Genomic DNA, 25,985 nt, shown 5'->3' with positions numbered 1-25,985 from the left:
TGCTTTCAGCCAGTGGCTTAGTAGAATAGGGCAAGGTGGGAGTTTCAAGCAGACAGAGGATAGAGAGAGTAGGCAAAGTCAGAGAGAAGCCATGTAGCTGCCTGCAGGAGACAGATAAACTGGAATCTTGCCAGTAAGCCATAGCCACACGACAATACACAGATTAGTAGAAATGCGTTAATTTAAGATATAAGAGTTAGCCAGAAATATGCTTAAGCTATTGGTTAAAAAGTATTGCAAATAATATAGTTTCTGAGTGATTATTTAGTGATCTGGGCAGCTGGAAATGAAAAAGCAGCCTTCGCCAACAGAGAGACATAGAGAGGTGAGGGAATCTTACACTACTAGGGCTGTCAGGCTGCTCCTAAAAGACATCAGCTTGACAAGGAAAAAGCCTGTGTCTATTTGGCTTATGGTTATATCCTGGAACACAATGGCATTATTAACACTCTAGTGAGTGAATGACATGTGGAAAATACACACTATCATGAGACATCATGAGGGGACAGACTTCAATAATGATTTACCAAATCTCACAACATTGAAACTATGAACTATCATTGAATCTTAAAGATGAACTATTAACTCAGATTGATGGCACATATCAAACTCCCAGCAACTGGAAAGACAGAGCTAGGAGGGTCTGTTTAGCCCATAGAGGAAGAAAGGTGAAATAAGGGAACACAAAAAACAAGTGCTAATAGAGAAAAGAGAGATGAGAAAAAGTGAATAGATGACAGTTTAATTAAAAAGGAATTAAACTTTAATTTTTAAAAAGATCAGTGAATAACTGCCACATGGATTAAATTCAGACAAAATATTACATTGTGCTTTGCAAGAGTCCTCTAACCTTATGTCCATGTGTCACAAAATATTATTCTTAGACATGATAACAGAATGTGGAAGATGAACTTGAAAGGGCTGATCATATGGACATGCCCTGAAATTATTCAACTGATTAAATAAGATTATATAAGACGATAGAAGAGCTTCTTTGGTAAGAGGTAAAATTAGGTTTTAGTAATAATATACTTGAATATCTAATAGATCAGTGTTTTCAAACTAAAGTTATTATTGCTAAATTAATAAAGGTTTAAAATTCAAAGCTATACAGTCCACTTGCTGTCAACCTGTCTGCTCATACAATGTTTGTTCATTCCTGTAATCTCAGCACTTGGGAGGTAGAGGCAAGAGGAACAGGAGTTCAAGCCCAGCCAGGGCTACATCAGACTGGAAACACACACACACACACACACACACACCTCTGTCTCATTTAATCACTAAATCACTAGTATGGTGTGATACCCAGAATGCACAAGGACCTGGGTTCAATTCCCAGATGCACACCAAAAAAAACAAACCTTGAAGCAAAAAAAAAAAAAAACCCTAAAAGTTTTGATATCAAATTGTGAAACTCATCACCATTTCTTAACATTGGCATCACTTCAAAGAGAAGCCTCATGCCCAGCCATCATCACTCTGCACTCCCAATACTGAGGCCCTACAGCAGCCAGATAGATTGCTTTCTATCTCTACAGATCTGCCCACTCTGGCCCTCATATACATAGCATCATATACCATGGTCTTTCTGTCCAAAGCCCTCTCTTTGGAAATTACACTGGCCACTGTTATTGTTAAAAGCTGGATCAAACACAATCCTCAGAGAGTCAAGGGCCTGGGTGATGATAAGAGTCAGTTCCACAGCAAGCCTGGCATTAAATTTTCATCAGTGAGCCTGTGTCAAATGTGGTAGCTGATCCCACTGTCTGCAGATGCTGCGACACCGGGCCACCGAGAGCTAGATTTTGGAGCTGGTGCCATACAAATCTGACTCTGCAACTGAGGAAATATTTGACCTTGGGCAGGTTATTTAACTTTTCTGAGCTCCTGTCACCACTTTATTTTATCATTGTTGAGAAAAATGAGTTAATTCAAGAAAAGAACCACTCTATGTATTTGTAATAATTATTAGCATTTAATTATGAAAGGCTAATTATTCACTGCAGTCAACACAATCAATTCTATGAATAAGGTCTTGACTTCGAAATACCAGAAAAAAACAAGCTATTACATGGATAGTGTTTGGCTACTGATGATGAATTATAAACTTTAAAACTCACTTGCCCACAATGACTGAAACAGAAAGTAATGTGCCATTGTAAAAGATGCCCTAAACAGACCAAGTACCCAGGAGGCATTTACAGAAGCAGCTGCTCACTTGGTTTAAAAAGCATTTTGCCCAAAGCCTCAAGCAATAAAATTTTAATCCTTTTTATTTTAAAAATCAGTGAGGGGGCTAGATAGATGTTTCAGTGGTTAAGAGTACTGACTGCTCTTGCAAATGTCCCAGGTTCTTGTACCAATACCCACATAAGACAGTTTAACAACCAGTTCCGGGATTTCAGATGCCTCTATGGGGCACCTGCATACATATGGTGCACATAAACTCATGCAGTTTTAGACACATACACATAAATAGAAATAATAAATATTTGTTTAAAGCGTTCTTTTAAAATCACTGTCTTTTGGCTATCTTGGCTTTAATGCAACAACTGAAAATTCTATACAAAACATGATTTTTATCCCCCCCCAAGATATTTTGTGTTGATTAAAGACAAATACCCTCCTGTTACAGAGGATACAGGGACTAGAGAGGGGTTATGAAAAGTTCCTGGAGTGAGTCATTGGCAGGGCCAACCATCCTTGGTCTCCTAACAGCACAGAGTACTTTTCATCTGGGAAAAAGTCTTCCAAGTAGTCTCTCGAAGCAAACTAAACCAAGTGTGTGACTGGTTCTAATCTCAGTTACAGATAAAACAAACAACAAAAACAGTTAATAGAACTCAACTCAGCTCACCAGTCTTCAGGACTTGAGACCCCTCAAATAAAAGTACATAAAAATGGTATTTACTGAATAAAGCTTAGTTTTAAGCACAACATAATCTTCACTATCTCTCTTGAAATTCAAGACAACCTTAGTAGGTCTTCCACTCTCCCTATTTCTGTCTCTCATTCTAGCACTTAGCACCTTTCAAATAGTCATAGTGGTTACTGTTCACTTCCTCAAAAGGATTAGAGCCCTCCTAGTAAAAGGAGCCCCATTTGCAGGCTAGAATTCATCTGTTGTATTTACTCCCGTATTTGTTGCACCTGTGACTAGCAACAGTGACTGGCACCTAATAGGTTATGTGCTTAAGGAATTAACTGGTCAATAACAACTTGGACAAGGATCTTGACACCATTTGACTTAAGCCAGCAACCCATGCACGCTTATTCAAATAAATAAAAAAGGTACAACAAAGTTCCTGGCTCACGATACTCTGGGCAGCAGAGCTGAAGTGCTAGCTTATTCTACTCTGAAACAATTTACACCAAAGAACTGAGACAGTTCTATCCTCTTCTACAGGCTCTCTCATGAAACAGACAATTTAAGGCACCCAAACCTCTTCTCTCACACATCCTTTTTCCAGACCAAGAAACTATTGGAAAACCTTACAGAGTATACAAAACACCTGAGCAATATAACAGACCAATTACAACAAGCAGGAGTCATCTTTTTCCTTATTGAACAGGTCTCAAAGCAGCATGGCTAGAAACACCTTTTGCCCTGGCCCTCACAAGGCCTTTGCCAGCATAATCTAAACAGCAAGGGGAGGGAGCTCCATTTCCAGTGTCACCTGATTTGCAATGCCTCGCTGGGTGCTGAACTTTCTTGTGTACAAACAACAGTGAGAAGGAGTATGATGCTTTCTTCTCCGATCACCCAACATTACTTTGCCTTGCATTTAAATGAATTCAGTACTGCTTTCCTGCACCAGCCCAGAAGACTGTATGGACCTATCCAGTCTTAGAGTGACATTTCTAAAGCCTGCCAGCCAACAAGGAGTCATGAACAAGTACCCTGTTTAGAATTTCTGACTTTCGAAGATCATTGTCTTTGCTTAGAAGTCTAATTTGAAAACAAATGTCATGAAGTTCAGGCTGCGGTGTACAATATTATTAGACCCAATACACCCTTTGTTATAAAACAAACTACAAAAATCCCTTTGCTAGCTTAAGATGAGAATTATGGGTGGTATCAATCTAAAGACAATTTTTCCTGTCTCTTTGTGTGCTCCTGTGTGTGAATGTGTGTGCAGACCAGAAGACAACCTTAGGTGTCATTTCTCAGGTACCATCTACCTTGTTTTTTGAGACGGGTTTCTCAGTGGCCTGGAGCTTGCCAACTAGGCAAGGCAAGCCCATGGATCTGTCCCTACCTCTGTGGTGCTGAGATTACAAGTGTATTCTAATCACCTGCCTATCTAACATGGGGTTTAGGGACTGAACTCGTAGCTGCACAACAAGCACTGAGCCGTCTCTGTATCATTGCTTTAGATTAGCACAAAGAGCAATGGCTTGCATCGTGGCATCTTCACTTGTGTCGTGAGATACATTGTTCTCATCCATCCGCTGACGCCACTATCCTCCCTCTCTCTGCTGCTTTCCTTCCTTCCCAAAGTCAGTCCCCCTTTCTGAAACGCCAACATACTGCCCTAACTCAAGTCTATGAAATAAAAGAGCTGTGACTTTTAATAATGAGCTTTTCGTTCAGACTCCTCTCGCCCCATTTCCAACCTGGCTTCTTGGGAAGCATCAAGCCCAATGAGGACCACTCTCTAATCAGTATCTGAGTGCTAATAAAGGCACAATTTATGAAATATCCAACTATTCACACTTCTCATGTGAAAAGTACTTAGGAGACAAGAAAATAAAAACAGACCTTATAATGTCTTCCATGAAGCTATGAGCAGGACACAAAAGAACTGTTCAACATTCCAGCCATTCTGAGGCCATTGTGACTATCAATTTAGATTCTCCATTTGCTTACTTGGGAGAAGAGCTACCCCAACCCACATGAAAATGAACTATGATGTGATGTGAAACAGTAGAAGTTTGCTTCATTTGTACCATTTTCCTTTGACAAGTGATGGCAAACGGTTCCTGTAAAGGGCCAGACAGTAACTATGCAGGGTCTGGGAGCAATACATCTCAGTTGCAAGCACCCAGCCTGGCAATGCAGCATGAAAACAGTGGCACAAGCACCACTCATGTCAATACACTTTCACTTTCAGAAAAGGCTGCTGCCTCCTGCTTTAAACTAGTAAGCTCGTTACAAATGAACTCTCCTCAGCCAAACAAATAATAGCCATGTCCTTTAAACTGCAAAAGAAATTATTAACCCTACCTTTCATTCTGTCAAAGATGCCACCATGCCCAGCTTCAAAACGCTGTGATATGGCTGAAAGGGAGAATTCTGAACTCAAGATTTTGCGTTTGCAATCTCACTTCTGTCACTTAGTAATAATAGTCCTGCACCATTGCAAGGAGTGCAGTACCCTGGCCATAAAACTGTCATGACACCACTTGCCCTGGCTGAAGGTGAGGAGGTTCATGAAAATGATACCACAACAAATGACGTAACATACCAGTTCCCTCCTCCAACTAGAGGCTTTCCATGAACTCTTAAGCCATTCCTCAAATTAGGTATTGAGGGAAACTCTTACAATTGTCTTCCTGGGGAGACTGAAACAATTGTCTATCCCCTCTTTACAGGGCACCACCAACAAACCAAAGTACAATTCAATACAAAGCCAATTTGTGGATTAGGCTTACTTATGGAGCATGGAGGAGGGGTTATTTTCAGTAGCAAAGTGATCCCAAAGCAGCTGCTCAACCCAAAAGTCTCACCCTGGCATGGCTGACAACTTTTCCACAGCTGCACGGATGAAGTAGCCCCTTTAGTTAGCCTTTGAGCCGCTACATGCTCCACCTCCCGACCATGAAGCCATTTGTAATTAGAACAGAATAGTGTACAGAAAGCAGGGAGACTTAGAAGGAAATGGCTGAGATCAGGTGAGGGTCCAATGACCCTCCCCCATCCTTCATTGGGGAATGTCAATAATCAATGAACCCAATCTTCAGTAGTCACTGCTGCTTGGATGAAGACAGTGGCTCATATGATAATCTAATCTCAGCAAGTGGTTCATTGTCCAAATAGACATACTAACTCATATGTGTTAGATCAATTTATCTTGTTTACTTCAAATCTCAGTATTAAAAGTTATCTAATTTGATGAGAGTTTTAGAAATTGTAAAGAGACAAGTCATTTTTCACTTTGAAATTCACTTTTATCTTCTATAGGAATTTAGCTCAAAAATGCATCCACTTTTATAACTTTAAATGTTGCAAAGGTCTTTTGCTGAAACCAATTCAGAGGCAGCTGAAAAGGCAGTCTGAATCATATTTATTTTTTCCAGCAGCCAGTGGCAGACTTTGGATAGATCATGTCAGATAGTACATCTTCAGGATAGCTGACTGGCTTTAGTGGATGAACTGTTGTCCATGGAACAGGCTAAATTTATATATCACAAGCAGAAACTGGTATGGCAAATAAACTATTTAAAAATCAACAACTATCAGGTTTATTTTTTTAAATGGACAAAGGCAACATAGTGATAGGGCAGACATTTAGGTAGACTGTTAGAATCACCAATGGATCTTAACACTTAACAGTGAAAGTTTTAAAATAGGAGCAAGATCCAGTTCCCATCCACCTGCCAATTCCAACACTCACGAACCAAGCTAATCTGCTCCACAACAAAATGTATTGCTGAATTATTTTTTGCAGTGAGAACTATTCTCTAAAAGCATGTATTAAATTTGTAAGTAAAAGACATATTTTAAAGCAAAAAGTTCAAATGTCAATTGCTAAGGAGTAAAAACACGAATTATAACTATTACAGTAATGGAGAATGCCACTTTTCAACATTTCATTACATTCTATAAACCTTCTCAACTGCAGACTAAGGTACCCCCAGAGAAAAGCCCAGAGATTGGGCAGTAATGGCAGGGTCTTCCAACCAGAATCAGTGGTGTGTGTGTGTGGGCGGGGGGGAGGGGCAGAAAAGTGCTTTAAGAGCATTAGTGCAATTTGTCAGAATAAATGAGAGAAAGGGGCTTTCAGTGGAACCGGCCATTGAAACCAGTCACTCCAGGTGTTTTCACTTAAAGGTAGATGCTAGGCTTTTCTCACGCTCCTCTCACTCATGGGCACACTTCGCTTCTTTATATACTGCATGTGTTTCTAATATTACAAATTTCACATGGTACTGGACCGGCAAATGACCTTTTGGGTCTCCTTCTGTTACATTTCTAGAGCGTCCTAAAGGCAAGGACTATGTCTTCTGTTGCTGGCACACTTTGGGCACACAGCACCCAGTAAAGAACATTGTCTTCAAAAATTTCCATGACTTTGGAGAAGCTGGACTTCAGCCACTTGAAGGTACTCCCTAGGATGGATCTGTTTCTAATTGCTATGTAGAGCTTTATCATCCTGTAAATATGCATATATTGGCAAATACTATGTTGGTTTTAATGTGATTCTGAACTTTTGTGGAAATGGAGTCCACAACCTTCTGCTCTTTGCTTTTCTCGCACAGGTTGCTATAAGCATCAGAAATACAGATGCATGTTCCAGTACTCTGCTCATTTCTGATGCTGAATAGTAATAGCAGGAATTGTCTCCACAGACCTTGGATTGGTTTCTATGTTTCACTACTACGATAGTGCTGTCCTAAGCATTCTTAGGACTGTCTTCTATACTTGCTACACATGTGTAAGAACTACAATGACATTCTGGAGCCAGGTTTACCTATACATTTTCTGGTCTAGCAGCAAATTAGTTTAAAAATCAAATTATATTGAGAGGCTAGGTAACAGGTAATAATGTAGGCAAACCTACAACTTTAATCCTAAACTTGGGCTTGTCAACACTAGCCCAAGCATGTGAACAATTTATTCCTTTTCTAGGGCTGCTATAACAGAGAACCACAAAATGGATGGCTTATGATAGCAGCTAGGAAATCTCTCCCAGTTCTGAGGGTGTCAGCTAAGAATGAGCCCTCTGAAACATCTGCTAGCACCCAGTGGTGACTACATTCCTTCCCATTCATTGGCTTGTGGAAGCATCGTTTCAATTATAGTCTTCTACCTGTGTATCTCTGCTCTGTTATAGTGTTCTCCTGTAATGGCACCCTTCTTGCTAGATGAAGGGGCTTCCCTTTTAATATACAGTCATCAATAACTGCATCTCTGATGGCACTATTTACATGTAAGGTCACATTCTGAAGTACTAGGGGTTAAGACTTCTTTGGGGACAGCATACCACACAGGCAGGACATCACCCATGCAAATAAACAGTTTACAAAATGTTCATGTCAGCATATGGTTATATTCACAATAGTTTAGTTCTTACTACTATAAGCATTCCATGAACGGTTATTAAATGAACTAGAACTGAAATATTGATATGGGCACTTAGAATAATGAAGTGGTATTAGGATGATTATTGCTGAGATCTTCTTTATTTAGCATATATATTACTTAATGTTGTTGTTTCCAAAGAGTTGAAAAAGAGTCAATAAATATATACTAGACAGCTATTCTGCACCACAATGGGAGATTCAAAAATAATTTGTGAGGCTGGAGAGATAGCTATCTGGTGTGTCTGTGTGCGTGCGCGCATGTGTTTGTGTGTGTGTGTGTGTGTATGTGTGTGTGTGTGTGCGTGTGCATATTACTCTCTGTTCAGAACCTGGGTTTGATTCTGGGCACCCACATAGTGACTCAAAACCATCTATAACTCCAGTTTCAAGGTATCTGAGATCCTCTTCTGGCCTCTGTGGACACCAGGCAAAAAATCCATACAAATGAAATATCCTTAAAACAACAACAATAAAAATCGTGAGATAGGTCTTCAAGAAGTTAACTGGGAGACAATAGCCAAATACAAGTTGGATGGCAGCAAAGATAATGAGTAGATATATGAGAAAATGAAAATCATTTGGGACTAAAAACAATAACAAAGGTGATACAGTATGATTGAAGTAATCCATCTGCTTGTGGATAATGATCATACTTTCCATTTACTGACTTCCACCTTATCAGTCATTGTTCTAAGCACATTTTAAGTCAGTTAATTTCCACAAACAACCTTATTTGGCAAGTAATACTAGTAACTTCATATGACAACTGACAAATATAAGAAGAACAACTTGCCCACAAAAGATTGTAAAAGTCAAACTGGCGCAGCCTAGCCCTCTTAGTCACTAGCCATTACGCAGTAGATGATCAAATGAAAATAAAGATATAATGCTCTCTGCTTGAATCAGTAATAACTGAGTAGTAGAAGGGGATTCCACCACTAAAAAATGTAAAAGTCTGACAGAAGCCTAGCCTACATTTTTAAAGGGAGTAAACAAACAGAGATTCCCTCCACCAAGTCTATGTCCTTTGAAATTGCCTTTAGAGAGACTGAGGCAGAAGGATAGTTGTGATTTCCAGGCCAGCCTTACCTACCTAGCAAGTTCCAGGCCAGCTAGGGCTATATGCTGATACCCTGGCTCAAAACAAAATTGCCTTCAGAGATTAAAGCTACACAAGATGCCATATTATAAAACTTAGCTGGCTGGTTGGTGGTGGTGCACGCCTTTAATCCCAGCACTCTGGAGGCAGAGGCAGGTGGATCTCTGTGAGTTTGAGGCCAGCCTGGTCTACAAGAGCTAGTTCCAGGACATACTTCAAAGCTACAGAGAAACCCTATCTCAAAAATACAAAAAAACAAAACAAAACAAAAACTTAGCTGCCCAGTCTACATAATACTTATGCCTCACAGTGACTATTACAGCCTAGAGACAACTGCTGAATTCTCAGTCAGGATAGACACCATTGATGATATTTTCTAAATGTACCTTAGTCTCCAAAGTTAATTCTAAAGTATATTTAACAACAGGCAGAAAAGAGTGAATTGGTGCTTCCTGACCCTTCTGTACAGAAGCACAGGGAATGCAGCTTGGCATCTCTTAGCTCTTGAAAATGCTGGGCTTGATCCATCTTAAATAGTCCTAATTTATAAGAGTAAATTGACATTGGAGATTAGCAAAAAGCAGAAATAGGAACAGTCGCTTGCCCAAGAGGCATGTTGGCACACTAAAAGAGTGTCCAAAGCAATCCCCCAAAACTGACTTAATTAAGATCTTTGAAAACTTACAAAGATAAAGGTTTGTGGCCCAGAGAGAATGGACAGCAGTCATTTCCTATTTGGGCAGTTACCTATTATTTCAGGCATAAATGTAAGCCATCATTCATTCCTGGCATAGAATCAAGTGAAAGGGCTGAACATTACTAGACCTTGATATGGTTGAAGGAGAAGTTCTCATGGATGTGAAAGAAATAAATCAAGAAAAAGCAACAAATACAAAAAAAGGAAGATGATGAAGAGGAACCAAAACCACTGTTAACAGAATAGAAATGACAGAATAAAGAAATTTGTGCTGTGGGTTAATGCTCTTCTACCCTGTAAAAATTTGACACTCGTATTGGTTTAATAAAACACTGATTGGTCAGTAGCCAGGCAGGAAATATAGGCAGGGTGACCAGATTGGGGGAATTATGGGAAGAGGAAAAGTTCAGTCTGCAGTCTCCAGCCAGATGCAGAGGAAGCAAGATGAAAATGCCTTACTGAGAAAAGGTACCAAGCCATGTGGCTAAACAAAGACAAGAATTATGGGTTAATAAGTCATAAGAGCTAGTTAGTAATAAGTCTGAGCAATAGGACAAACAGTTTATAATTAATATAAGCCTCTGTGTGTTTATGTGTGACTAAACAGCTGCAAGGCTGGGTGGGACAGAAACATCGATCTACAAATTTCAGTTCAAAAACAAAGATACCTATTGACTCTGACAACTTCCAAGCCTTTTGAACAGGCAATATGGCTGCTTTTCAGATGGATACAAAGAATTCCCAGGTTCCAGATATAAATTCTGATATTAACATTAAGAATAAAAGTTGGGATGTGATGATTGGGGAATGGTCATGGGTACTGTAACATAGTCAATTAGGCTATCCCTTTTATCCCTTCTTGAAGACCATATCTGCAACATGCCATCTGCAAATAATTCAACAACAAATCATGATTTGAAAAAGTGTCCAGCAAAGAAGGAATGCTATCTCTAGAAACCTACAGCTGATACAGAAACAGAAAAAATAGAAAACTTTGCAACAATGTGAATAAGGCAAGACACATGCAGTTAGAAGTTTTAGAAATTCTAACAAGTTCAATAAGACAATAAAAAATGGTATATATAACATAAAATGAAGAAATAAAACTCTATTTGTAAGATAGGCATAATGGAGTACATCTTTAATCCTATCACGCAGGAATCAGAGGCAGGTGGACCTCTGTGAGTACAAGGGTGACCTGATCTACAAAGTGAGTTCCAGGCCAGCCAGGGATACCTGTCTCAAAAAAATAAAAGTAAAAAGCAAAACACACACACAAAAATCAAAACCTGTATTTGTAGGAAATCCAACAATGTCTTGCCAAAGTACAGTTTTTACAATAACATTAGCCACACAAAGTTGAAATGATTGGTCATAGTTCAACCCCAAACTGAACAACCCAAATGGTTATCAATTAGTAAACTATGGAATACTACTCAGTAATAAAAGACAGGAGTTACTGGCATGCACAACATAAACATGAGTATAAAAAAAAAGAACAAAGCAGCCAATCACCAAGACCAGACTAACCCAGCATCCAAATGTCAAAGAGCTACTAGAATTCACCTACATTCTATGGTTGTGAAGTTACAAGTCAGTATTGAAAACTGCTGGCCAACATTTCAGATTTTAAAAATCTACTTTTGGAAACCTCACAGATGAGAAAATGAATTACAATGGAAATTACAATAGGGTAGAATGTGATCCTAATTAAACTACTATGCTTTGAAACACCCAAATAATGGAATAAATAGAAAGAGATCATAAAGTAAAGAAAAGAGTGATTTCTGGACTAGATTTTAAGATGAAAAAGCAAAGCCTGAATAGCGTGTGAAAGAAACAGGGGGATGCAAATAAATCAGTTTGTGGTTGCTCAAGATTTCAAAAGAAAGAACTCAGAAGGCTAACTATCTGTAGTAGAAGAAGTAGATACATGCCTGTCCTGAGAACGGGATGAAAGCAGTTTTCTGAATATATGTTGCTATGACTATGATCTTAAAATAACTTAAAATTTCAGCCATTTAAATATTAACCAAAAAATAACTTGAAAAAAAGAGTAAGTATAATCATATCATCAGATTGGTCCCCAACAAACAAACTTGGTAAAATTAACCAAAAAAAAAAAAGGCAAAGCTGCATGTGGTACCATACACCTGTCTTCCCAGGACTTGGGATGTGGAGCAGGATATTCAGAGTAGTGAGCTTGATGCTTTCCTGACCTAATGAGATGATAATGAGGGGGAGGGGCAGATGGGTAAACAGAGACAACTGAAAATCTCCCAGGCCCAGATGGCTCTACCTCAAGTTCTATTAACATTCAAGAAAGTGACTAAGCTCCAACCTTTCACAGACTTCAAGCAAAGAGAAAGGGAACATCCCAACTCACTTTATAAGGCTAGCACTGTCAACCACAGTATTAAACTACACAAAAACTGAAGCCAAAACTCAGTAACAAATATAGACACTAAAATACTAACAATCAAATGCAGTAGTAGGCAAGACCATGTGCACAATGGTTCTGTGTCAACAGCACGAATCAGCTAATGCTGTAGTTCAACTAGAAAATCTCTTAAAATAGCCCACCACATCAACAAATTAAAAGAAAGCTGTGTGAGTGTATGCGTCTTTACCCTCTAAGCACAAAGGGGGTTGGTTAAAATTCAATTTCTGTTTATAACTTCCAAAATGTCTGTTAGCCGTACATCTGCACAAAACCAAAGGTAAACTCAATGTTTTATGATGAAACATTGAAAGCAACACAACTTCTCAAACATGGATCCTCGGCTCTGGCCCAGACCTGCTGAATCAGAAGCTCCAGGCACAGAGCCAGGGAACATTTGCTACTGTAAAAACCCCTCAGGTGATTTTGGTGCTGCTGGCTAATCACAAGTATAACCCACACAGCAGCAGCCTGGGCATTGCCCAGGAGTTGGCTGCAACCAAGAAGACTGTGCTATACTCTTGCCTCATCTGAAACCCACTGAGGCAGAACCTGTGCTGACCCTTGAAGCCTGGCTAGCTCAGTCAGTACAGCATAAGACTCTTAATCTCAGGGTGGTAGGTTCAAGCCCCACGAAGGGTGCCAAATGAAGGCATAATTAAGGAGGTCCACAAGAGCCCTGAATAAAGGATAACAAGTATTCATTCATTTATTTGGGAAAGAAACTCACAATAAGGGTAGAGAGCCATGGTCCTCTGTCGATGTTGACACTGCGAACTGGACTCTGACCACCAACCAAAAGAGAAAGGGAGCATGCTTTTTGTCTGCACTTAGAGTACCTCAGACCATGCCCTAATGGGCCAATGCCCAAAAGGCTATCGGCCAAATGAATTCCCACAACAGCATAGTTGGAGAAGTGCTATCCTAAAGCAGGTGCTCTCAGTGGAGCTACATAATCCTGCAGCCACAAGATGACTTTTCAAAAATGTCCATGCTAGTCTCTCCCCCAGATCCCAATGCTGCCACCTGAAAGCTCGCCATAGACCTGACCTTTCTGAAAGAAACTTGGCACTTATATTAATAATTTCACCCTCAAAGCAGACATTATGTAAAAGCAATGGACTAAAGGCTTGGCAAAGATTAAGGCTAACATTAATGTAGGTTATTACCGAGGCAGCTGGTTGGGCACTAAAAGCTAACCTGATGAAATCATCAGCAAATCAAAGCCAAAAGGTATCTCTCAATGCCCTACTGTCCCACAGTGTAGCAACTGGCACAAGTTACTCTTCAACATGCACCACATGGCTTGTCAAAATGGAGATGTCATATAAGCAAAATACATAAGTCATTTCCAAGTCTAGTACAAAAAAGGTGGTGTTTCATTAAGTATTAAGGTAATTGTATGTAAAAATGATCCTATTTTACATATACTTGTATTTTACATATAATTGGTTACACAATGTGTTAAAACTTATTTTGCCTGTTTGTTTTTTTCCATCTAGAACTCTGTATTGGTTAATGTTGTTCCAAAGACTTGGGAAGCCAGGGTATGACCAGGTATTCTACCAAGCATCTCAGACTTTCATTTACATAACAGGCACTCAGGGGACACCTGAAAATGCAGATTCTGCAGGGGTTACCCGACCTGAGATTCTGCATAGGTTACAAGCTCTCTGGGTAGCTACTGAGGGTTAAGGACATCCAGACAATCCTTGTCAACTAAGGGAAACTGTTTGATGACACAGAAATGATGGGACTTTCTGGAGAAATGATTCAAATTGATAATAGGGAGAATAAAAATGTCCTGCAGGGTTAGACTCTGCCTCCACTTTTACACCTGAGCTTAACTGAAAGCCTGAAAGGCCACCAGACTTTACAGCAAGGGGCTCAGAGGTGGAGGACATTTCCAACAAGCCTCTTTGAGGGAGGGGTGGGACACATGCTTTCTCACATCCCCAACCACTGTCCCACACAAGGAACATCTCAGAACCAGGAAACTCTAAAATTACATGGTTGCTGCTAATGACACAGATAAGTGTGAAGGGCCTACTCTCCTGAGATGTTCCTGCAGGTTGTTATCCTTGAACAGCACTAACTAGGAGGTACACTCTGAGTCATAGCCAGGGGTCACTGGTATATACCCACAGTTCTTAGTTGTCTAAAACAGCTGGGGTCATTTCTTGGCAATACTGAAATCAAGTGAAGTCCCTTTTCTTCTAAATCCCCACCTAAGCAATCTCAGGGCCATAAAGAAATGTAAAAGGTCAACAAAGGGAATTTAAAGCACCACCACCCACTGCTAGGAATGTTGTTATGGCTCACCTCTGGCCCAGTCACTCCCACAAAGAGGAAAGGATGACACCGATGGAGCAGTGTATTCCATTACAAGGCTCAGGAAACAAAGTGCTTCCTTCTCACCAAAAGTTCAAGGATATGACATCAGAATGTAATCATTATCACATGCTAAAGAAAGGGCACCTCTGAACGCTGTCAAAGTCTGTACAATGGGATTAGAGTTGAACATCTTACAAACAAGTTAATTTTATTTCTACTTTTAATTATTACCCTTCAACTTCCCTTAGCCCTTCCCTAACCCACACATATTTGCAAACAAAGCGAAAATGAGCCTACACTCATGATAGAGTCCAAATATCAAGAAGCTGGGAAGAAAGGGGTGGCAAAGCAATGCATGAGATCCCTCCCAATGCTACATTCAGACTTTTCTTATTTACCCACTATCAGAACCCAAGCAGAAGGGCTAGACACAGGCTCCACTTCTTAACCTAGTTAAGGAACATGATCGGTAGTGTAGAAGGAGCTGCGGGCTGCTTCCCGCCACTCGGCTAGCTTTACACCTGAAATAATTACACTGTATTCATTAATAATTACTGTATTCATTTAAACACTGCCTGGCCCATTAGTTTTAGCCTCTTATTGGCTAATTTTCATATCTTGATTAACCCATTTTTATTAATCTGTGTAGCACCACGAGGTGGTGTCTTACCGGGAAGGATCTTAGCCTGAGTCCATCTCGGAGAGGAGAGCTATGGAGTCTGCCTGAGGCGTCTGCCTGACTCTGTTTTCTTTTTCCCACCATTTTGTTCTGTCTATTCTGCCTACCTAATTTTCTGTCCTATTAAAGGGCCAAGGCAGTTTCTTTATTAACCAATGAAAGTAACACATAGACAGATGACCCTCCTCCATCACGGTAGGCATACAGAAGAATGATTCAAATCAACATGCTCAAACAAATCTAAGTTGCTACTCCTCTAATTCAAGTCAACAGTATTTATAAAATACCTACTATAAGCTCTGGGCCAGGCTAAGTTTCAGGGACATTTTATAAAGCATCCTGGACCTCAGTGCTCCTTCTTAGATTAAAAAACAAAAACAAAAACAAAACAACAAAGAAAAACATTGCAACATGCAGAGTTACCTGTGAGGTTCAGCCATGAAAGCACAACACTAAACTATTAGAAGTATAAAATGTAGCAAAGTTGCTTGTGAAGTCATCTTGAGCTACTGAGAAAGAAAGCCAAGTGCCATGCAAAGGGAACTCCAACCCTATCATTCACAAATAGGGCCTGTCATTTAAAGACAGGGTGGGTGAAAATGATGCAGGGAACGATCCCATCTTTGGATCTCTTCACATGATCAGGATGGCTTTTCATCCTCACATGGAATCACGGCCATCCACTCTAGTCCGACTGAACCACTGAGGCCTGGACGTGACTGGGAAAAGGGAAGCCTTCCATGCCTTTACACTTGGATTAGAAGTGAGTAAAACTCCATGACACAGGAGTCACCTTTGTATTGCTATTTAATTAATGGCTACACAGTGATACTGTTTTAGGAGTGAATGGAGTGGAAACTCAAAAGGAATACTGATGTTCCAGGTCCATTAGGGCATCAGAATAAAATACTGCATGTATCAAGGCAAACAAAAGAGGGAGTTGAGGCAGAGGGCACATCTGTAGCTCCAGGGCAGAGGACAACCAAGAACAACAGGAAGCCAGACAGCCTGCTTAATACCAGTTCTCCAAATATCAATGGCTTATGTAACACTCCCGTGCAGTAATGATAACACTGCAATATTTACAAAGGGTTCCAGTGCACATTTGGGTCCCGTCAGGTCTCTGGAAGGTTGGCAGGGCAGGTTTTATTGCCTCCATCTTCCAAACAGAAGACAAAATAACTTGTCTAGAGTCACACAGTTAAGAAAAACTGGGGCCTCAACCTCTGTCTAGAATCCAGATGCAAGGAGTTCTCCAATACCTCACATGGACCACAGGCTCATTTACCATTCCTTGGTCCTCTGGCAGAATTAGCACGAAATCACTGTGCACAATGCCAATTCTCTACAGAGATGCTTCCATACTCTTAAAAGGAATGAGACTTCTGTGGTATTCTGTGGGGAAAAGATACTGAAAGCTCTGCCAATGAAAGACCATCTTCTAAGTACAAGGCCCTGTAATTGGAAGGCCCTTCCTGCTCTGTTACTGTTTGTGGTAAAAAGCAGAATATGATTCCAAGTAGACCTTCACTCCACATGGCAAAGGGAATTTAGTGCCTCAAGACTTGCAGACATGGCTACCACTGCCATCTGCAATTAAAGCTCACATCAACAATGGAAAGCAAAGGTTTGTCTAGAAAATCCACCTTACTGGATCTCCAATGGTTTATTAGAAGTACTCAAAACTAGGTGTGGTGGCACATAGATGGAATTCAAAGAGGCTGAAGCAGAAAGATTGTCCTGACTTTCAGGCCAGACTGGGCTATAAAGTGAGAGCCCCTTTCAAAACAACCAAACAGAACACAACAGGAAGGGGTTCCAAGCAAGTCAACAACAGTTAACTTTCCTTGAATGCTTACTATGTGCAAGACTGTTTGAAGCACTAAATGTAGAGGAATCATTCAGCACTCCCACCAACCCTTTGAGAAACTATTATTATTGTTTTGTTTTCTTATATACAGAAACAGAAAAAGGAGTAAGAAGACTGCCCTCACTGACTACGGCTTCGAGACTGCTCAATCCTGAGTCCATACCTTCTAGGCAAATGGCAGTCCCTGCCCCTCTGATATCTGCCAAAAAGGAAGAAATGAACTAAAAGCCAGAAAATAAGGAAATTGAAACTTATAAGAGGTCATAAACAGAATGAGAGACTAAAGAATAATGAATGACACCCATTATGCTACTGTAAAGTTGGATAATCTTTAGAAATAACTAGAAACCCCAGCCTTTGGAATCAGCTGACCACTGGTTTAAAATATCACCTAGGAAGTTTTAAGAGTCTCTTCTTTTCTCTATTTTTGGGCCCTCAATAAAAGCTAGGACTATGTGTTTTCAATAGTTTCTAAAGCAACTACATTTTATTAATCCTCTTCTCTTTTTGAAGAAATATTATTACAGTACTTTTTGTAACATTGGTCATTTTTAGAAATCATAAAGACTGTCTTGGAAACACTGAACATACAGAATGGATAGCTTCTGCAGTGAGCACACAGAATAGGAAAAGTGGTGGTACTGAACAGATAGCTTCTGCTGTGACTTCTTCTTTGCCATTTTATTAAGGAGTGCTCTTGCTCCTCAGGTCTTGAGTGCTTTTTGACTCTGAACTATTTCAAAGTGAGCTAGCATCTCTAGAAGCCAGGCAACACAGAGAGATGATCAGTTCAGATAAAAGGTTCACAGTACGAGCCTGTATACAAGAATAGAAACCTTCGTGCAAGGTAGGCTGAAAGTCCAGAAGACAGTGGCTAGAAATCAGCATGCAATCCTGACTTCCCTGGAGACTTCTGCACTTAACAGCGATCTATCTAACTAGAAAGACAGAAATTTACTTGAAAAGCATCACTCTAAGAGTCTGAAATTAGCCGGGCAGTGGTGGCGCACACCTTTAATCCCAGCACTCGGGTGGCAGAGGCAGGCAGATCTCTGAGTTCGAGGCCAGCCTGGTCTACAAGAGCTAGTTCCAGGACAGGCTCTAGAAACTACAGAGAAACCCTGTCTCAAAAAACAAAAAAAAAGAGTCTGAAATTACTATTTGCACTCAAGGGGAAAATACAATAAAAAATGAGCTGTGATGAACTTATTTAAGAGGCACTCATTGGAGAAATGACTCCATAGGAAGAATCTCTTGGACTCAGACATATTTCATTTTCAATGTGTTTGTTTCAGTGCAGCAACAACTATGAAAAATTAGGAATTCCAAGTGATGACAAAGGCACTCTGCATCATGCCAGCCTGTTTTAATCCCACTGGACACTTTCAAAGTTTATTTTTTACAACTCCCATCTGCTAATAAACACATCGCTGCTTTTTTCTTTGTCTGACACTCCCTATATAACTCAATAAGTCCTTAACTGTGTTTCCCTGTTGTCTTCCTGGTGCTTAGGCCAGACACTGAATCTATCTATACCATAGGCAAAGTTTAATGAATGAATGGAACCTCCGACAACTTGAGAAATATAAATTTTTAAGAAGACCAATCATATAACAAGAGGACTAGAATCTATAATCCCACATAATTGTTAACTACTTTTGAACACAAGCCTGCTCCACTTCTACAGAGAGGACCACCAGTTTTAATCACCTCCAATGCATGGGATCTCCTAAAAGCTAGATCTGATCCTGTAAAAATGCCTGAAGTCTTTTGGAGTCAAATTTGAGAAATACACAGATCCTTCCCAATATATGTGATTGAGGAAAGGTTGGCTAGTAAACTGATTTTAACGGAAATTTCTTTAAATCCGAAAGGGTTGCCCTGTAGTAAAACTTCAAGTCTTGGTACTCTAAGGTGGATACTTCACAGTGAACAGAACTGAGCTACGGTAGGAGGAACCCAGACTAGACAGACTCCAAGAAACCCCCAGGCTTGGCTTGTCACATCAGCTTTGCCACTGGGTTGCCTAAAGCCATTGTTACATTAACCTCTTCTGGGCCTCAGTTCCCTCATTCAGGAAACAACTAACTACCTGAACAGCAGTTCTAAAAATGCTCGGATTCCACTCTTGAGAAGATCTGGTTCAGAAACCAAGTACAAGCTACTTGTTTCATACCTCAAACGCGTCCATCAAGCCCGTAATGCAGTTTTCGCGCGAAATTCGCTTTATTTTTACTTAGGCAAATACTAAAATTACTTTTCACTTCCTGAGCACAATAGACAGTTAAGGGAGGCAACCGGGCTAAGAGCGCTTGCTAGTGACTGTTCACACTTCCGACTGCATATGGGGGGAACTAACCGTTCCTTCTCAGATCTTCTCTCAACTGTTGCAAAAGCAGATAACCCCCCGTGTACGACACAAAAACACTGCCCTAGGGGCGATAAAGAAGGGCTTGTGGCCAGTGCCAGGGTGCCACCACTTGGCGGGTACAGGGGGAATAGGGCGGGTGTCCGCCCGGTGCGCAGGGCCAGGGCAAGGAGCGGTCGCCGGGAAGGCAGGGCGGCTGTCCCGAGGGCTCGCCTCCCTGGGACAGGGAAGCGAAGTACCGGCAGTGGTTTCGACGACCCTCAACCCTCCCCGATTTCGTCCCAACCTTCGCCCGCCGCCACCTAGGTACCTCGGGCAAAAAGAACAGAAAAGCCAGAGGAAGGCACCTGCCGGCGTCTCCAGGGCCTCAGCCCTGCCTTGCCAGGACAGCCAAGGCTCTCCAGAGAACCCCACCCCCACCCCCGCGGGGGCAGCCAGGGCCCTCGCGACTCGCCCGCCCAGGTAGTCCCTCTTCCTACTATAGACCCTCCCATCTTGGGTCCTCGCAGCGCCCGGCCCCTTGCTAGGCCAGTCGAGAATGCGCACCCACCTCAGGCTCAAGGAGCCACCAGAGTTGCCAGGCTGCTCGGCTTTGGAGCCCCGCCCCGCCCATTCCACGCTCGCCCCGCCCCCTCCACGCTCGTCCCGCCCCTGAACCCTCCCGGGTCCCAAGCTGCTGTTGCCTTTCCTCCTTCCATCTCTGATTGGCTGGGGCTGGACATGTGATATAGGGGTGGAAGGAAGGTGCGGGGTGACTTAAGTAGCCTCCTCTAGCTTTTCACCGGTGAGACTGCCGGGAAACCCTGTTTGACGGGTCCGGAGCATAGAGGCATCTGGGAATTGTAGTTAGTAATTGGTGCTAGGAATGGGCAGGGCCAAGATGTCAGAACCACCCCTGTAAAGTCACTGCCAGGCTGAAGCCACTGGGAGGGTTAGCCCCAGTACTTTGGTGCTGGCTCTCTCTACATCTGTGCAAAAAAGGGGACGGGGAATCTAGAAGGAAAACTGTTCTAGATTAAATTGTAGCAAATATCACAAAGTTGAACTATTATTATTGAGTGCATGAATTTGAAACATATCACTGATTCTGGTACAGTATCTGGAACTCATAAGCCCACATAAGCTAGGGGAGTATCTCATGCTGTGCCAGCACCTTCCCAGGAGCAGTACTGAACCAGTAAAAGGAAACAGGTCAAAATTAGTTCTGCTTTCTTAAGATTTGGTCAGATGACCACTGAAACAGTAAACAGAAAGTGAAAGCAGAGAGGGGTGCAAAAGTAAGAAGATAGCTCAGTGCTTAATCAAATAAACATCCTTAATCTGGCTCATAGAAGAATGTATGTGATGTCTCTTGGTTTTGTGTTGCGCATTGATTTTACATGAGAACTTTAGGTAAACAGGGGTTATTTCACCATGATCTTTTTTTTCTTCTATTGGTTGATTTTCTAAAATCTAAAAGCAACTCTTTTGCCTAATATCATTCAAATACACACACACACACACACACACACACACACACACACACACACATCCAAATGTCATTATACAGTACCCCACCCCATATTTAGCTTTACTTTCCATAGTTTCAGTTATCCACTGTTGAACAGTAGTCCAAAAGTGTTAAATGGAAAATTCCAGAAATAAACAACTCATAAGTTTTAAATTTCACACTATTTTGAGGTGATGAAATATCTTGCTACTCAGCTCCATCGCAGCTGAGATGTGAATCATCCCATTTCCAGGGCATTCATGCTGTCTGCCTACTTTCTACCTATTAGTCACTTCATTGCTGGGTTAGTCGTCAGATTGATTGTAGTGGTGCTTCATGATATTTGTTCATGAAATTTGTTTAACCCTTCTTTCAATTAGTAATGGCCTCAAAGCCCAAGAATATTATAATTTTATTCTATTTTATTGCTACCTGTTGCTATTAACTTCTTACTCTTCTTAGTTCATGAATTCTGCTGTTTTCATTGGTCTATATTAATACACACTCAATACCATTTATGGTTTCAGGCATCTACTGTGGGATCCTGAGCACTATATTACTCAGGGATTAAGGGGAAACTTGTGTGTGTGTGTGTGTGTGTGTGTGTGTGTGTGAGAGAGAGAGAGAGAGAGAGAGAGAGAGAGAGAGAGAGAGAGACTTCTGAGATAAGAAACAAGACCTTTGTGAACCAATTCATTCTTTAGCCACTTTTCCCAGTCTGCTTCTCTCTGTGCCCTCCAAGTTGACAGGGATCTTTCTATTCTCTGGATCTTCCAGGGTTTTTTTTCCTAGCCCTTTCCTTTTTTTTCACTAGCCAAACTCCTGGACAGAGAGCAGAATAACACTTGTTTCTGAGCCAGGCAGACTTAGAAGCTTCCCCCAGAGTCCTTTTCATTGTACTGATGTCATCATTTGCTTGAATGTCTGCTCTGCCAGCTCCCCTCCCCAGACTGTGAAGTTCTTTGAATTACATTCACATTTGTGCTGTATTTCAAAGCATGCTCATTAAATTTGCATGCTGAAGAGGCTCCCTGGTGGCTACGGAATAGCTGGATTCTCAATGTCTGTCAATCTTGGGGCAGGGGGAAGAGGAGAATAAGGATGGGAGGAGGGAAAGCCGCAGCTTGCATGGAGACTTGTATACATTAAGCATGCTTTAAGTGTCCAAGAATGAGGCTAAAGCCTTTTTGCTCAAGCTGGAAGTTGGGGGATGGGGGTGGTGAAGAGGCTACAGGTGGTCCTCATCTTAAGGAGTTCCTCTAGGGATTTCTCCAGAGTCCGTCTGGGTCTGACCCCAGCCTAGCCTCATCTGTGTAAGGATGTAGACCAACCAGAAAGGGGCAGTAGAGAAAACTTTCTCCTAGGCTAGAAAATAGACACAATGGCCACAGCCGTGCCTGCTTCTCAGTGTGATGGAAATCCTGGGAACACATAGATTTGACAGTTTGAAAGTTAAAAATGTTTTGTGTGTAACAGAGGAGTTGCCACTGACCCGTTAGCGAAGCAACTGTATAATTCAACAAGTCCTACATTCCTTCAGGATAGGGTGTGTGTGTGTGTGTGTGTGTGTGTGTGTGTGTGTTTAAACCATTCTTCAGTTTTCCCTGCACTTTGCACACGGATATACACATATTTTCCCCAAGGCAGGGGGTTTATGGGAAGATGGCTGGCCTGTCACTTTGGGACATGTGAGCAATAGATGGGGGGACATAATGCTACCTCTCCAACAACATTTTAGAGCTGCACATCCCATACCTAGTGTGCTTCTTCTGTCTGTGTCCCCACTACCAACCTGGCCTACTGAAATACTTGCTATTGCTAAGACTTGCGTTGAGTGACTCTTGCCTTCTGGATGTTACTCTGTTCAATGAAGTTGGGGGAGTGTGGTAGGCAGAGCCAAAAGAGGCCTCTGAGAGAGCTTGGCCTTCCATCTCCCATTTCTCACTCACTGAACTCCATGGGCCAGGATGGGAAAGGTAAAGGGAGAAACAGACTGAGGAATGACTGATTACAAATACCCATGTGAGGCGCAGGGCCCAAGGAGGATGTGCTTGGAATCAGAAAGTGATTTGAATCCCAGTAAATCTCAGTGATTCTATAGGCAAGCTGCTGGCTGTTGGAAAGCCATTTTACCTTTCAAAGCACTGCTTCCTCTGAGAAAGCGGTCCTAGAACGTGTTAGGAAAATTTTGCATTCTTAGGTATTTAAAAATGTATTAAAGCCACCAGGATGGATATGAAAGAAATGAGAAAGCTGTGCATCAAGGTACCAAGGTTCAAATCCTAATTCATCTGTGAAAATACTTCTCTATAAACCTTCATTTTTTTCATCTGTCAACTGAGCGCATTCCTCTGCCGAGGTTACAGGCATGTGTCAACATACTAGGTATTCAGTTTAGATCATTGGTGACATATGGTGTGTAAAGCCAGACTCATCTACATGAGACCGTGTCTCAATATATATCTCAAAACCATTATTATGCTGACTAAAAATTAATAAAAATACAAATGCTCAAATTCCCATTGCTATTAAATGACAAAATCAATGATAATATATGCACATAGTGGAATATTACTTAGCAATAAAAAGGAAGAAAGTTATAATATATGCTACAATATGAATAAGTTACAAAAATACCATGTTAAGTGAAACAAACTTTGTACAAATTAGGAGAGACTATGCTGTTCCATTTATATTATAGATTTTATGGTACTGAAGATTAATTCAAAGTTCAAAGTCTCAGCATGCTCGGCAAGTGTTCAACCACCAGCCTACACTCCCAACTCCTTACTAAAGCTTGGAAAAGACAAAATTAGAGTGACTAAGACAACTTGTAGTTGATTGGGATCACCAGTCAACTACAAATGGGAGAAAACTCTATCCAAGGGCAGAGATAGTAATAGTTTAGGGGATAATACAAATGCAGTGTCTTGCTTGTGATGGTCATTTTGAAATTGTGTACAGTTGCCCGAGCTCCAACTATAAACTTGACATGTATGAGTGCATTTCAGTGTAGATAAGCTGTATTTCAAGAAAACCGAGGTTAACATGGCATGGGGTAAGGGAGCCAGGAAGAAGGAAGGATAGAGAGGATTGCTTACACACTTTGCAAGGCTGTGCTGTACCATGAGTGCAATGAAGAGATGTGGCTATGTCTCACATGTAAAGAGGAGCGCTGCTGCTGCTTGATGCTGTTTCTCTTGCTCCTGCTTTTCTCCTATAACTCACAGTTGAGCTGGCGCCTCCTTGGAAGGGCTGGCTGGTCAGTAAGCTCTGTTTTCCCAGCTGCTAAGTGGAGGTTTAAAGCAAGTAATGGGGTGTAAAAATATTCACACAGACAAATCTAGGTTCTTTGTTCTCACGGATCCTTGGACATACCCTGTTCCCAGGAAACATCACTAGGCAGGGTGTTCACAGTGCAGGGTGGGAGGTACAGTGGGGCACATGACTCTGGGGTCCAGTAGAGAAAGCAACATGGTAAAAAAAATGCCCTGAAGTTCAACTGCAAATCAAAGTCAAACTCCGAGATTTCCCTACTCTCTGCACTTCCAATTCTAAGAGGGGTTTTTGGTTTTTTTTGTTTTTTGGATTTTTTGTTTGTTTTTTTGTCATCAGTGCTGTTGATCAAATCCAAAAACTCACGTCTACTAACCTGGTATGCCAGAGCTCCAGCCCCAGTCTTTTGTTTCATGAGACAGGGTCTCGTATGTGCCTCACACTGACCTGAACTGAAATCCTCCTGCCTCTGTGATGGAGGATTCCCATTGGCTAATAAAGAAACTGCCTGGCCCATTTGATTGGCCAGCCCTTAGGTGGGTGGAGTAGACAGAACAGGAAGAAGGAAGTGAGGTAGATGGCTCAGTCAGATGCTACGCCTCTCCTAAGTTAGTCAGACCGCCGTGCCTCTCCTCAGAGAGAGAAGCCAGACGCAATGAAGCTCCAGCCCAAGATGGACATACGCTAGAATCTACCTGGTAAGGCACCACTTTGTGGTGCTACACAGATTATTAGATATGGGTTAATCAAGATGTGAGTAAGAGGCTGGAACTAATGAGCCAGGCAGTCTTTAAGGGAATACAATTTGTGTGTAATTATTTTGGGTAAAGCTAGCTGGGCGGCCAGGAGCCGGGCGGCGAGAAGCCGGCCCACAGCTACCTCACTACAGAATGGCGCCCACGTGGATAACCGAATCCGCAGAAAGCTTGAGAAAGCTTGGGAAAGAATAGAGTAAAGCTCTATTTTTCGGGTCTGGCAAGCAAGCACTCTCATCTAAGAGAGGCTTCCTGACTCAGCTTCAGCTGCAAAACATTGCAGCTCTTTTAAGAGGTTCTGCTACAAAACACTTAAATGACGTTGATAAAAGCTGACTGCATGCTTGTTTGTTTTCAGCCGTAGCAGGAAAAAAGTTGTGCTGTTTTAAAATGCTGGCGTTCTGGTCTGTACTGCCAGGACAAACTCTGACTCTTTCAAGCAGGCGGTCTTGACTATGGAGCTTTTGATTGTTGTTTAATACTGTTGTAGCTTGCTTGCTGGCAGGGACCTTGAACCGCCACAGAGTTGTGGTGATAAACATGGCTACATCCAGTACCTCTGCCATGAGGCTGGAAAGCTAAAGAATGGGCTGGATCTAGCTGGCAAAGCCGCAGCTTGAATCCTACCCATATTGCTCAGTAATTTAAAGGCTCATATGGTCAGAAAAAGA

General features: G+C 41.5%; 1 protein-coding gene across 2 annotated transcripts in view; it reads right to left on the bottom strand.

Moving 5' to 3' along the window:
- Mtm1 (myotubularin 1) overlaps positions 1–20,413 on the bottom strand; it is a 118,102-nt gene extending 97,689 nt beyond the window's left edge. The window contains exon 1 of one of the 2 annotated variants that reach the window (XM_038316810.2): positions 20,345–20,413. The gene's annotated coding sequence lies outside the window, so the exon portion shown is untranslated. The remainder of the gene's footprint in view (positions 1–20,344) is intronic. The other variant, XM_038316811.2, reaches the window with a different exon arrangement.
- Positions 20,414–25,985: the final 5,572 nt, after the last annotated feature.

Source organism: Arvicola amphibius, chromosome X (assembly GCF_903992535.2).
Source record: "Arvicola amphibius chromosome X, mArvAmp1.2, whole genome shotgun sequence".
Lineage (NCBI taxonomy): Eukaryota > Metazoa > Chordata > Mammalia > Rodentia > Cricetidae > Arvicola > Arvicola amphibius.
This window is presented reverse-complemented; position numbering and strand designations above follow the sequence as displayed.